We start from the raw sequence: 14,180 nt of genomic DNA, 5'->3' as shown, positions 1-14,180 counted from the left end.
TTGCCCGTTACAGGAGTGTAACCAGCATATGCTGCAGCAGTGTGTCATTGCAAAGGTGTTTTGGAAGGCCGTTAACACTGGTTTTCGTGTCCTAGGTGTTAATCACCTTGTCATATTTGGTCACTGCTCGCGTAGTCGCTTAGCACGCCTTCGAATAGCTGCGGGAGCTTTTAGGGGCGAAGCTCCTTACAGCGGCACCCATTCGTCCCTCGTAATCGTAGTCGTAGTCGAAGTGTGTAACCAATCTTACGATTTGACCTCCAAGGTGGTGCTGGTGGGAGATATCACCTGTGTGTTGTTGAACAGTAAAAAAATTTGCAGCGTGCGCGTTACTAAAAGCCGAATTCTGCTGTCTCTCTTTCCCCATTAGCAGCCATTGGCAGGTTCCGGTAGGAAACGTTAGTAGAAGTAGAAGTGTTAAAAGCCGACTTCTGCTGTCTCTCATTCCCATTAGCAGCCATCGTTTACCTACAAGGTAGTGCCTGGTGATATTTCTCCTGTGCGTGATTAAACAATACAAAATTTTTTGTTCAAAACGCCGTTGATTGATGAAATATACCAACGAAAGACGCCAGATGTTTTCTAAAAGCAAAACGAAAAGACACCAGATGTTTCTAAAGCAAAACAAAAACAAGACGCCTGCTGCTTAACGAAAGACGCCAGGTGTTTTCTAGAGCAATGGTTTTATAATCAAAACCATATCGATACAGGTTTGTAGTTGCCGATGCTCGTCGCCATCGGTGTGTGCTCGTATGAATAAGGACGCCGAAAGGCGGGCGCGCACGGCAGCGGCGGCGCGCGCTCACATACACGACCCTGAAGTGAGAGCACGCGAGACAGAAGCGCGCCGGGAAGCTGCGCCACGTCACCGCCAAGATCCTGCTGTACAGGAACAAGAAGCCACATCAGCCAGGCAGCGTCGGCAAGATTCTGCCGCACGTGAACAAGAAGCTGCAGCGGCACGTCAGCGTCGGCAAGATCCTTCCGTGCGGGAATTAGATGCCACATCAGCAAGGCAGCGTCGACGAGATCCTGCTGTACGGGAACAAGAAGCCACATCAGCAAGGAAGTGTCGGCAAGATCCCGCCGTACGTGAACAAGAAGCTGCAGCGGCACGTCAGCGTCGGCAAGATCCTGCTGTACGGGAACAAGAAGCCACATCAACAAGGCAGTGTCGGCAAGATCCCGCCGTACGTGAACAAGAAGCTGCAGCAGCACGTCAGCGTCGGCAAGATCCTTCCGTACGGGAACGAGAGGCCAAGGCAGCACGTCAACGTCGTGAAGCAGATCTTGAAAACGTTCGACAATGTGAAGCGGCGTGGAAGTGCGCATATCGCCAGGCGAACTAACGGAAGAAAATTTCACGGTATTACTTCCAGGAGTTTCGCCCAATCTCATCATCATTCACCTCGTGGATCTGCCGTCAATTTTTTTGTTTGTGGCGTAATAGGTGCAAGGCTGTTGCAGACGATCATCGTCGTCATGTTCTCTTTCCGATCCTAAAATGCTTATACTCAGAACTTTTACTGTTTCTGTTGGAGGAATTGTTCTTCCTTGAGGAGGAAGAGTTTCTTCGACAATGGTCATGCCGCTTTCTGTCCGTAGTTGACAAACGTGTTCGGTTAGTTTTTCACCTGGCCTAGTTCCTATAACCAGGTCACCTGTCAGTGTCTGATTAGTGCATGTAATCTTTATGTGTTTACTGCTTCTATCTGTTTGTGTGTGCCCCGTACGGGTGTAGTTTTTGTGCATATGCACTTCATTCTAACACTGTAAATTATATAAATTGCATGCATCCTGATACCTGTTGCATACTGCAACACTTCTGTAATATATTTGCTAACATCTTTATGTAATAATAATGACAACTAAGTAATAACATCTTTAGGTAATATTCATAAAATTTTCAAGTAAAATATTTGCTAACATTTTCACCAAGCCTTGTAAATTCTGTACATATATCATCATGTACAATGTATATATTGTGATTAGTGCATATATGTAGCGTATGTATTCATTAGTTATATGTGCTAGGGACACGTTACACACTTGGACACTTTTGTTTAAAGGTGTTATGTATGTTGTGCTGTGTCATTTGTTTGTTATTGTGCTTGTTGAATAGATGCTGGTTTCATATGTTGTGTCCCACGATATAACAAGCTTTTTTTAAACAGACTAAATATTTTGCGTCGAAGTACCCAAAGAACAGAAGCTGCTCCTCTGAAACTCTGGTTAGCATCCACACCTGCAGTAGTGGTTTGTTAGGTGCCTTCACACATTGATCTGTACATTCGACCTATTTTCAGATACGAAGAACCTCTTTGACTAGCCTGTGTAACGCTGTCCCTCCGTTAGCAGTGCTACCCTTGCTGCAAGTGTTGAAGTGGTGCCAAGTAGGTCACGCCCTCTTAGCACTGCGCGGTAACGTCTCTCTTTCGCCTGCCGTGCAGCCACCATGCGTCAGCTCTCTCTCGCTTCACCCTCTCCTTTTCTCGAAACGCTCGAGCCAATTCCTCACGTGGGCATAATCTCACCCACAGAACCTCTCTTCATCTGTCGGTGAGAAGAAGCCGCGAAACTGTCGGTGCGTGCGTCTGGAGAATCTCGCTGCGCCGATAATATGGACAGCGAGTCGCTGCTCACCGCACAATCGCGCCGACGAGCGAGACACCGTCACGGCATGCTTCCCGCGGTTGTGCGCATAACCTTTCCTGGATGTCGCCGGCGTTGCTAGGGTTAGCGAAATTGATCGCGTTCGCGAATGGCGATGCCAACACCGACGAGGCGTGAACCAGGGAAGCCGAACGAAACTGTCGGCAGTGGAAGACCAGCGACATCGACGACGTGCGAGTCAAGAACACCGATCGCGTTCAAGAATACAGACGGCGCTTGGGTAACACCAATGAGAAGCAAGCCAAGGAAGCCGAGCGCAAGCGTCTGCAACGCGTCGTGCCTCCCGCGTCTTTGCGTTTCAAACAAACGTTTACTCCTGGGGCTGCAGCCAGCTTTGGAAGTTCCGTCGTGTTCCATAGTTGTGTGGCTGCTTCCGCTCTACAGTCGTCGTTACCAGCCGTCTTACTCCCAGCACGGAAAGATAGCAAACTCTGATGCAAGCATCATCACCCCAACCATCTGTGCATGGCCTTTTTCGATGATGACGTCCCTACCAGCACTGGACTTAAGTGGGTGGCGCTGCAATAGCTTCTTCAGTGGGCAGGGAGGCATGTACCGAGACAGCATGCTGGAAATTCCACGTTTCTGCATTTTACAGGTGTGTAAACCATGCACCCTGTATGCTAAGAAAAGTGATAACCAAAGTTTGATTGTGCTTCCGTGCCACGAAGTACTTGCCGACATTGCATACAACTGTTTTTCGCTTGTTTACCCGTTACTTCCCTCTGGTGATATTGATGCTAATCCGGGCCCTGACAAGCGTACTAAGGCCCGGCCCAATAACGTGATCTCTCAAGGTATTCCAGACTTTCAAGAATCGTGGCAACAATTAAAATCCAAGATAAAGTCCATCCTAACAAGCACGCTCGATGCGCTACCAGACAACGCCATCGAGCGGGCTCATTGGTAGGGTTCGTACGCACCAACCAAATGTCGGCCAATAACTGTTAAGTTTTCAGACTTCAAATTTAAAGAAAAAGTGCTTTCTGCGCGAGTAGCCCTTCAAGAGAAAGATATGAGTGTGACCGATTGTTTCTGGGAAATAACACGTGATGTGAGACGAAATGTATTCGAGTTTGCTGGAAATCAACTTGGCGTAAACACATATGAAGTGCGTTACATAAAGTTATTCATGAACAAAGAGCAGTACATCTACGACTCGATAAGCCAATGTGTAAAAGAAGTCGAATCATTACGACCACACACTGCTACGGCCGGCGACACAAAACATGTTTCGCAGTGCGCACCTGGTACCGGGCAGTCCAATCATGTGGTGAAATAGGAAAGCGACATCGTCGGCAAACAAGAACCACTCAATATATCCTTTCTTTTTACTAATATCAAAAACATTATCAACAAACGGCCTTTTGTTGGTTTCAGCACTTGATACATACGAACCGGGTATAATCGCATTGACAGAAACGTGGCCTCAGCCAGCAAGCGGGGACCTTTATTCATTGGCCAACTCACCAGGTTTCTCTATTTACCATTGTGACCACATTAATCGTTCTGGTCATGCCATGATTTTGGCAATAAATAATAGGTGGCTTTCAGACTGCATTCAAACTGCATCAAGTTTGGAGATTGTATGGGCATTTGTACCACTAGCCTACCAAAAAATAATTTTGGGTGTTTGTTATCACCCCAAAGTTTCACTACAACGTTTGTGTGTGATTTGCATTATGCAAATAATAGTATTTTCACGATTACACCACACAGCAAATTTTCCTTCTTGGTGATTTCAATATTCCTAATATCTTATCGAAATATGATCCCGTCACAGTGTACCCAAACTCATGTACAGACTATGGCGCAAGACTTCTTAAAACTGTGCAGTACATTTTATCTAGCACAGTTGATTGTAGAGCAAACAAGGATAACACCATTTGTTTCAAATAAGCTCGATGTTGTATTGACCACGCAACCCGATCTTGTTTCTGATGTGGCATACCTGCCTGGAATAAGTGATGATAGCCTTCTCTCGTTTAAAGCTTGCCTTGCGCAACCCAAAGCGGTTAAAACAACTAAGACACTACTAGATTACAACAAGGCCAAGTTTCTTACCATCAACAATGAACTTGCTGTATTTTTTGATGATTTCTTGAGTGATTTAGTCTATCTCAACATTCAGTCGAACTGCAGCATATTACTTGCTAAGGTTATTGAACTAACAGATAAGTACATTTCTGCTTACGCGATCTGCTTCAACTTAAAAAATAAACGTGGTTTATTGACTAGCCTAAACGCTTGGTTACTAAAAAGACGTATTTTAATGTTGGCTAAACTTAGTAATAACAGGGCTTGTTGGTCAGCTTACAAGCAGTGCGCTGATGAATAGGTGAAGGCCCTAAACGTTGTCAAATATCGTCTTCTAAGCAACTAATTACCTAAAATATTGAAGTCCAAACCTAAAACAATTTTGAAGCGTGATCAATCCTCAATATTACAATACTTACCGATCTTAGCGGTAACGCTATACCGACCGACCAATGCTCTGAAAAACTTTTTTTTCAAAAACGTTTACTTTACCTGATAAGGAGATGCTTGTGCTAGTTGGTGATTGGGAATCAACAACGAGCAGTTACGTCGTAATTACTTGTAGTCTTGCGCTGTGCAATCATTATGTTTCTTTACCCGCCACCACCAACGCTCCCCATGTGAAACCCTAAAGCCCGATTATATCTTTCCTGTCATTTTCAGCTACGATGATGTTGCAAGCATTTTTAGGCCACTGAAACCATCATCGGCACCGCGTAGCGATCAAATACACGTCAAATTCCTCCAAAATGCTGTTTGTTATTCATACATAATACTAAGTAAAAATTTTCAACAGTCTCTAAACGATGGTGCTCTGCCATCTGAACGGAAAGTCGGGAAGGTAGTTCCAATCCACAAATCAGGTAATGGACATTCTCCTTTAAACTACATACTGTTTCTCTCACTAGTATACCGTGTGAAATATTAGAACACATTTTAACTTCTTACCTTGCAAATAATTTAGAGTCACACTCATTTTTCACTCAATCGCAATATGTATTTCGCAAATCATACTCTTGTAAAACTCAATTAACCCCTTTGTACATAAACTAAACACCATTCCTGACAACAGTTTGCTCGCCGACTGCATTTTCCTCGATTTTTCTAAAGCTTTTGACAAGGCATGCCACAAACTGCTCATTTATAAATAGAGAACTTAACATTAACCCCTGCCTTGTAACCTGAATTGAAAGTTTCCTCACTAACCGCTCACAATTTGTCTCGACTAATGAAAGTAATTCCAAGGAAGGTGCTATACATTCTCGTGGGGCTCCGTTCTTGGTCAACTTCTTTTTCTAATCTATAATATGGATGTGTCATTTTTCGTCACTTCATCTGTTCATTTTTTTTGCCAATGATTGCGGGATTTTTCGTGAAATAACGGGACCTTACTACGTTGCCCTTCTTCAATGGGACCTTACTGCTCTCCTTAACACATGGCTCATGGAATTAAACAGTCAAAAATGTAAATAATGCGCGTGTCAAGGAATATCACCACTTTTCCTACTTAAAACCTTCATAACACACAATTAGACAGTGTCAACTCATACAAGTACCTCGGAGCCCTTATCAGTATCGACCTAACATGGAATACTCATATTAAATATGTTGTTTGTAACGCTGATCGCATGGTCGGATATCTTTATCGTAACTTCAAAAAATTACATTCTTCTGTCAAACTAATGCTGTATAAAATACTAGTTCATACTGAAATTGAATATGTGGCATCAATGTGGGATTCATACCACAATAGTCTGGTGCATGCATTAGAAATGGTACAAAATAACTCTGTTCGCTTCATAACTGCTAATTAAAATCTAAACAGGAGCATCACACTAATGAAATCTAACCTTCAGTTACCTTCACTTGCTTCTCGCCGTAATATGCTCCACTTAACCCTTTCTCATAGAGTTTATCACCACTCATACTCACGCGATTCACAAATCCTTCCGCTGCATTACGTTACTCGTCGTTTAGATCAGGCTCATAAAGTTGGAATCTCAACGTCTCAAACAGAGTCATTTCGACAATCATACGTACCACGCACATCACGCGATTGGAATTGCCATCCCGAATCGTTTGTAACGATTTCAGATCGTGACGCATTTGCGACTTTATTAACCAATTTTTTTGAGTATGTGGTAGTAGTTTTCATCTTGAACACTTATATAAATAAGATTTCACTGTTACTAGTATATGTTGTAGCTGTTCAACTGAAGTGTAGCAATGCTTTTTGTATACTTAGAAAAGTTATTTTTATCCTTTAAAAAAGATTGTATCTTTCTATTTTGCTATACGCGAAATAAATATTTCCCATTTTAATTTTTTTCTTTTTTTCTGTTTTAATCTGTTGTTGTATAACCAGGAACATTGTATTGCCTCTGGTACTTACAAACTTGTTTCGTTATTGCATTTTTAGCACTCCCCTCTGTAATGTCTGTTGAGCCTGGGGATAAATAAATAAATAAATAAATAAATAAATAAATAAATAAATAAATAAATAAATAAATAAATAAATAAATAAATAAATTGCTACACAGAGCTTCGCTTAAAACTGTTCTTCCTGCACCCGAGTCGACGCCCGTTTCAAACGGGTCAGTGCCGTGACCACCTCTGCTGCTTCGCATCCCATCAGCGTTCGGTGAGATGGTCCATAGTATTTTTAAACCAAGTAATTTTCGGCATATGTGGTGCGATTTCCAAATATTAGTTGGTGAGACTAGATAGGTTTTGAACTTTATGTGACACTAGTCTCGATGTGGTCGTTTTCAAGAAGCGCCAAAAAACACTGGCATTGCAATATTTTCGTCACATTACAAATTTATCTGAGCAGCATAGAGTTGTCCATGTGATCCTGTTAGAACCTAAAATAAGCTGCTAGTTTTGCAAGTCCTTTCCAACAATGTTGGCCTTGATGATTCACTCACTGAAGTGCTGTTTGAGTGAGTAAAACTCACTAGAGAAATTGCAACAAATTAGGTAATGAAACTGGGAATGTGAAATGTGCCACTAGGCAATATTCAAGCCAAAAGCGATGCCGCTGACACTACAAGGGTGGTAGCCGTGTCATTTTATCGCAGATATTGACAAACTGGGATTAAAACAATAATGTATGTGCAAAAAACAACACTGTTCGTAATAACACCTACTGCGTGACCACGTTAAAGCGTTTTCGGCATTTTTCATAAACATTTTTTAAACATATTGATCATTGTATACTGGGTGTTTCAACGCTGACGTTACGGTAATAATACCTAATAATTACCCATGACAAAAAAAGCTCTCTTTCAAGGGAAGCTGTAAGAAGTGGAACCACTCATAAATGTCGAAGTCACACAGCACAAGAGCTCGTCGAGGGAGAAATAATAAAGGGGGTATTACTTTGTTTACAGTACATCTTGCAAAAAAAATAAATCTAGTGTGTGAGCTCTTAGTAGCATACACTCATCAGTACTATTGAGTAAGGAGAAAAAAGAATATCATTCATTGAATTTATTTGTTTCAGAGACGAGTAATGATACATTGAATGGTGCAAAAGATGAATGCAAAGGATCTCTTACACGTAATTTGCATTCGTATTGTGACAGATTGAGCAGCCTCGATGCCGGGGACGCTGTGAAGATTTGGTGAATAATTTATGTTAATCTTTTGGATTTAGAAAGCAAGGAATCAAACAAAAAGTCAGAACTCATGAAGGTTAACTAGAAAAGTGTATCTCCCACTCTCTAATATAGCAAAAGGAGAACAATAAAAAGAGAAAAAAAGAATGTAAGTTTCAAGAAGTGCTAACGATTCGAATGCTGCCTAATACAAAATAAGGGTGCCGCTCTGCGCAGGTTTCATATGGCAAAATTGAGGTAAATAATTTCAGAAAGATATGTATGACACATGGTTATGGCGGAACTTTCGTGTTTTTTTTTTTTGGCTTCTTAGTATTCAAATGTATATTTGAAACTGTTAATTTTTAAAATGATTTTGGTGTATTTTTCAACCTTCGAGCTGGACAATGCTATACTAAAGTCACTGAGCTGTCATGTCACGTATGTATGGCGTAATATTCTTCAACGACAGCAGCCCGAACCTGAGTGTCTTTCTTTGCATTTTGGGGCAAGCTCGTTTACCATCTTTATCGATAACTGAAGTTCGCCACGCATGTTTAGTGTTACAACACTGTGAGTGATAACAAAATTGTGGCAAAGAATAGGTGGCTTTACGAAAAACAAAAAAACTGCGTCGGCCGGGAATCGAACCCGGGCCACCCGCGTGGCAGGCGAGTATTCTACCACTGAACCACCGACGCTTTTTTTTTCTCTTTCTTTATTGCCTGTTTACACACTGAACCACCGACGCCAACGTCTAGCGCATGCAAAGCTGATCGTGTGATTGCGCAACGTCCACCTTTATATAGGTCATTCGCAGCGTTGAATGCTCGTTCTCTTGGCGCCGTGGTAGGCCGCGACAATTGCTTCTGCAGCGCAAAATACACCGAGGCGGCAAAACAAAGAACACTGCATTCACAGAGTAGCACACGTTGCTACAACATGGAAAATGTGGGCCCTTCAAATTTCTCTACGCCAATTGTTCATTGTACAGCGTTGACTTGGGAACAATTGATCTGAGGATCTGAGGTAAATTACAATGACGCCTCTCAGTAAAGCGGGTAATCGCACTACTACGCATTGAATCTCTTGAAGACTGGATGCATTTGAGACTGTTTTAGTTTCAGACTGTTTCACTATCGAGGTCTGTGACAGAAGCGATATGTAAGTATTTGCTTCTTTTTTCAATAAACGGCAGTTGCGAGTAGGAGCCTGCCATGTTAGCGTTTGTTTCTGTTTTTTCGTGTTTGTGTGTGCGCCTTACCCAGGGTTGAGATGAGCCGTAAGCTACTAGTAAACGCTACCATGAAAAGTTTTCATAATAATGATTCGTGTTTTGCTGACCTAAGTTACGCTGCCCCATATATAGATTTGGTATTTGTGGGATACGGACAGTAATTAGACCACCACTGCTTCTTGGTATCGTCACTGTGAAAAGCAGTTATCAAACTCGTGGGCTTCATAATTTTAACAAAGGAGGCGAGTTCAGTGTACCGTGCCCCAATGTCACTTTTCTCTCTGGGATAAATACAATTGAGTAAGAAGCAAAATAAACACATTGCTTGAACTTTTGTGTATTCTTATTTGAATATGGAAGGGCAAGTTTGACTATTTTCCTGGTCTTCAACATCGTTAAGAAATCTTTCTATTAGGTTGTTGCAGGTGCCCGACAAATTTTTGACAGCACATGCACAAACTTGACCTTCCTTCTTTAGGTTCATCATCATTGGTAATGATGATGAATTTGGAAAGTGCGTCTTTGTGCGTGGTCATCAAACAAGTTCTTGCGCCGACAAAGCATTCCTTGCTTTGATACCAAGGTGTATAACCATATCTGTATATATCCTGGACTTCGAAGGACGCTATAAAAATATGAGGCACTCGCGTAGGTTTGAATAGACATTGGCGGACACATTCATCTCACACACTGAAGGCCTGAATAAAAGGTAATCAATGGCGAGGTTTCCTCTTACTCCTTTTTTTTCTCATGATGCGTGACTCAATTGTTGCGATGTAACGCAAATATTCGTCATAAATCCTACCCATGATGGTGCATTGACCTTCAAGGGCCGACATCCTTGCTTTGGTATGCATACACAATGAGTCGCTGAGGTCCACCACAACCAGCCACTACATTGTTGATCATGTATCCTTACCTTCCGCTCTTGCTTGGTGGGGGTCTGAGAAATTCCTCGCGTGAACGTGCCGTATCCAGCCGGAAGACCTTACAAAGTTAAAGGCACGTCATGCTTCCGGAAGCAACTTACGCTAATGGCTGCTAATGCTTTCACTACTCTGTGTTACTTCGGAAACACAGAGAGTCACATCAGAAACGTTTAATAGCGGCACGCTTACTGGGGGACCTTCAACTCTTCACCCTGTGTATTTTTCAGGTTCCCTTTGGAGCAACCATAAAATGCTGCATCTCTCTTAACTACAATGCAGGGCCTGCTGTGGCATTCCACAAATGGCCACTGGAAAGACAGAAGCAAGATTTCAGTGCCACTACTGGTCCTAAAGGCCTTGTGTTGTCCCTGACAAGATTATTTTGCGTGTTATGCGGAACTCACAAGGTTTCGCTCGGAAAAGTTTTCGTCACGTATACAGAAAAGATAAAAAAGAAAATGGTTACAAGCTTTTTGAAAAAATTATTTAAAAAATTTTTGGCTGGTACACGTGAAACGTATTGCATATTATGAGCGTCAATCTAAGACAAAGTTCAATAGATACAGCGCATAAGAACAACTGAAGAACAGAATGTTTTGATTTTCTAACGAAATGCATGGGAAAGTTTTAGGCGAAAAGCTGCATTTCATAGCTCAAAAGAGCCCGATGGCCCTTCACATGACGAATGTAACATCAAAACTAGCATACATACACATGTTCAGCAAGTATTCAGGCAAAATGCAGAATTTAAATGTAACACAATATATTTGTAAATATGGAAATGTAATACATTCAGTGAGAGAAAATGTCAAAATACCTTGTTTTACACAAAAAACCAGTGGTATTTACAACACTACTAAAATCACTATTATAAACATGGCTGTTTATTGAAATACAGAACCCACCACAGAGGTCTATCTAAGGCACTCGGCTGCTGACCCGGAGGTCAGGAGATCGAATGCCGGCCACGGCAGCTCGATTTTCAATGAAGGCGAAAATGCTTGAGGTGCTGACCCGCAGGTCGCGGGTTCAAATCCCGGCTGCGGCAGCTGCATTTCCGATGGAGGCGGAAATGTCGAGGCCCGTGTGCTCAGATTTGGGTGCACGTTAAAGAACCCCAGGTGGTCAAAATTTCCGGAGCCCTCCACTACGGCGTCTCTCATAATCATATGGTGGTTTTGGGACGTTAAACCCCACAAATCAATCAATCAAAATGCTTGAGGTCTGTGTGCCTACGTTTTGGTGCACTTTGCAGAAGACCAGGTGGCCGAAATTTCTGAAGCGCTTTACTATTGCACCTCTCATAATCATTTGGTGGTTTTCGGACGTCAAACCCACAATTATTATTGAAAGATTGATCGGGAGAAAAATAAAAAGACGTAAATTGGAAATTGTGAGAACTGTTTTGTTTACACCTCCATTTATGTTTGCAAAAGTATTCCGTAAATTTTGTGTGCCAAAGTGTTTGGAATAAATCTTCTGTTTCCATTTTATTGAGCAACGGTTGCCGTTATATGTTTCAGTGACAGTATGAAATAATTTGTGCGCCTGTATGACATCAATCACAATGTCTTGGCCACGAGTGCGCGAGTAAGGTTTTTCGTGTGAAAATCTTGATGTATATTTTAGGAAAGATACGACGTTGTTGGAGCCAAAACAAAATCAATAAAAAAGTCGGTATTCGTGAAAACGTTCCACGCGAAATATATTAGGCTTTGGAAAAGTGGCGCAACAATGAAAAAATTTGTACACTCGCTATATATCGAAACGTGCGTTTTTGAAGTTGAACAAATGCACAAATACTACCTATTGTGGGGATCACCCACACAAGCGCAGAACAGTTAAGATGCGATTGAAATAAGTAATATGCAATTTCACTCTCCCCGGAAAAATGTGCCAACAGCGAGACAGCACACTTGCGTCAGATGACAATAATTTTTGACTAGTTCAACGTGAAGTGTTCAATAAGATGTTCTGAAAACGTATCGCCCAAAATTTTGGTTTATCCAGAAATTCAAAGAATAATTTTAAGTTGAAACAAGACTGCTTGCCTCTAGCTCCTCATAATATGCCTTTGATTCTTAGCTTTTTATTCCTAACGTGTTATAAGGAGATAATACTGATATATTAGAAAGAATAATGTGAGATTTCTTCAAAATATTATCAAGTTCTTGGTCAGAGCCACACAAACATGCATTATGAGCGCACAGAACAATGGGTGCATTCCTAACACTTTGAGTGATATCACTTGCAGACATTAAATAAGTCGGTCCTTATACGCTACCTTGCGGTACTCCTGCTTTATTTTCCCGATATAACTAGCAGAGCTCTTTAATGGCAATGCACTGAGTCTGTGTAGAAAGGCACAATCTATAATAGCTGGCGATGCCACAGATACCATTGTCATCTAGTTTTCTAGTTAAAATTTTCTGATTTCAGTTATAGAATGCTTTGCTGTTGTCTCTAAACGTATAAAGTATCCATCACTTATCACACACATTGTGGCACCAAAGGTGACATTCCCGGAGACACACTAATTAAGCTCTAAGTAACAGCATTACCCAAAAATATGCTCCACGTGCACGACACAAAGAGAAGGCAAAGCAGAGTAAACACAAAAATAAAGAGCTTCGCAAAGAAATGGTCTTCGTAGATACCGCTACACCAAGGATGTTTCGCCGTAGCGGAATAGACCATCGAGCGTTACAACGAAGTCGTGAGGAGGCAACATTTCATAGCCGACATATAGACGGGCGCTGGATATGAAGTAGGTCTGACACTTTTTTGTCTCTCAGTTATTCAATTCAGCATCATCTCAATCCATGTGCTTCCGATTATGTTCGTGTATATCCACTACGCATATGAAACTCTTGATGCATAGAATAAGACGGACTGATCACAGGGCTTTGTCAAGTATTAAATTGCGTTTTGGCGAACTCATACGGCACTCTTGATTAATATCTACCGTCTTGGCGGAAGTATTCAGTCATGGGCCCAAGAAGTTTCTTCAAGAAGTGACATTGGCACTACAAACATCGCAAATTCTTTAAGTATTTACGAGCCGAGTTCACAATGGCGGGATTTGGCAGAAATAGAGCGGGCCATCAAGTGTCGGAGCTTGTGAGTCCGATATTTAGGCATTTCACTTCGTTAGTATACTGTACGTCCCTCTGCCATCAGCTGGTCATATAGGCGCTGTTCTTACTGCGTCAGCCTTTCTCACGTTCCACTAGCTGTCTTCGCGATTATCGAGTTCCAGAGAACACTGAAATTCATTCGAAAAAAATTCAGTGTGCAACCGTATGCGGAGTTTCCCAAGTAGCTGGATGAATGACAGAAGGTGCCTGGCTAGTTCTAATTGGTTCTTGTGTACGCGAACGGTCCCACGTTACGGTTTCGCGAACAACGAAAACATCAGAAGGCAGCTTGGCGTGCAAGGCTATACACGCGCGTCCGCTATTCAGAGTGGCTGGGAAAGCACTCACTCAACCGCTGTAAGAAGAAAACACGAGGCAGGAAGCAACAACATTGTCGACCCTAATCTTCTCCGCACAAGATTTACAGGAAGCCGACAACTTGATGTCAGTTCAATGTGAACCTTGTCTTGGACACAGGCAAGCGCTGCTTTCAAACCTGCGTTACCGATTCGTTGAAAAGGATGCCATTGGTACACTAGGCCAAGGGCAGGAACGTCTAGGCAAGAAC

At 42.1% G+C, this 14,180-nt stretch overlaps 1 long non-coding RNA gene and 1 other non-coding gene across 2 annotated transcripts; one reads left to right on the top strand and one right to left on the bottom strand.

Annotated features, from left to right (window-relative positions):
- Positions 1-8,939: 8,939 nt before the first annotated feature.
- Positions 8,940-9,010, bottom strand: TRNAG-GCC (transfer RNA glycine (anticodon GCC)). The gene has a single exon. It is a non-coding gene; the product is annotated as a tRNA-Gly (tRNA).
- Positions 9,011-9,327: 317 nt separating this feature from the next.
- Positions 9,328-11,972, top strand: LOC142785092 (uncharacterized). Its single transcript, XR_012888847.1, has 3 exons — positions 9,328-9,473; positions 10,703-11,481; positions 11,698-11,972. It is a non-coding gene; the product is annotated as an uncharacterized LOC142785092 (long non-coding RNA).
- The last annotated feature ends 2,208 nt before the right edge of the window (positions 11,973-14,180 follow it).

The sequence above is a fragment of the Rhipicephalus microplus genome, chromosome 2, assembly GCF_043290135.1.
Source record: "Rhipicephalus microplus isolate Deutch F79 chromosome 2, USDA_Rmic, whole genome shotgun sequence".
NCBI lineage: Eukaryota > Metazoa > Arthropoda > Arachnida > Ixodida > Ixodidae > Rhipicephalus > Rhipicephalus microplus.
Note: the sequence above shows the minus strand (reverse complement) of the source record. Positions and strands in the feature narration are given on the sequence as shown.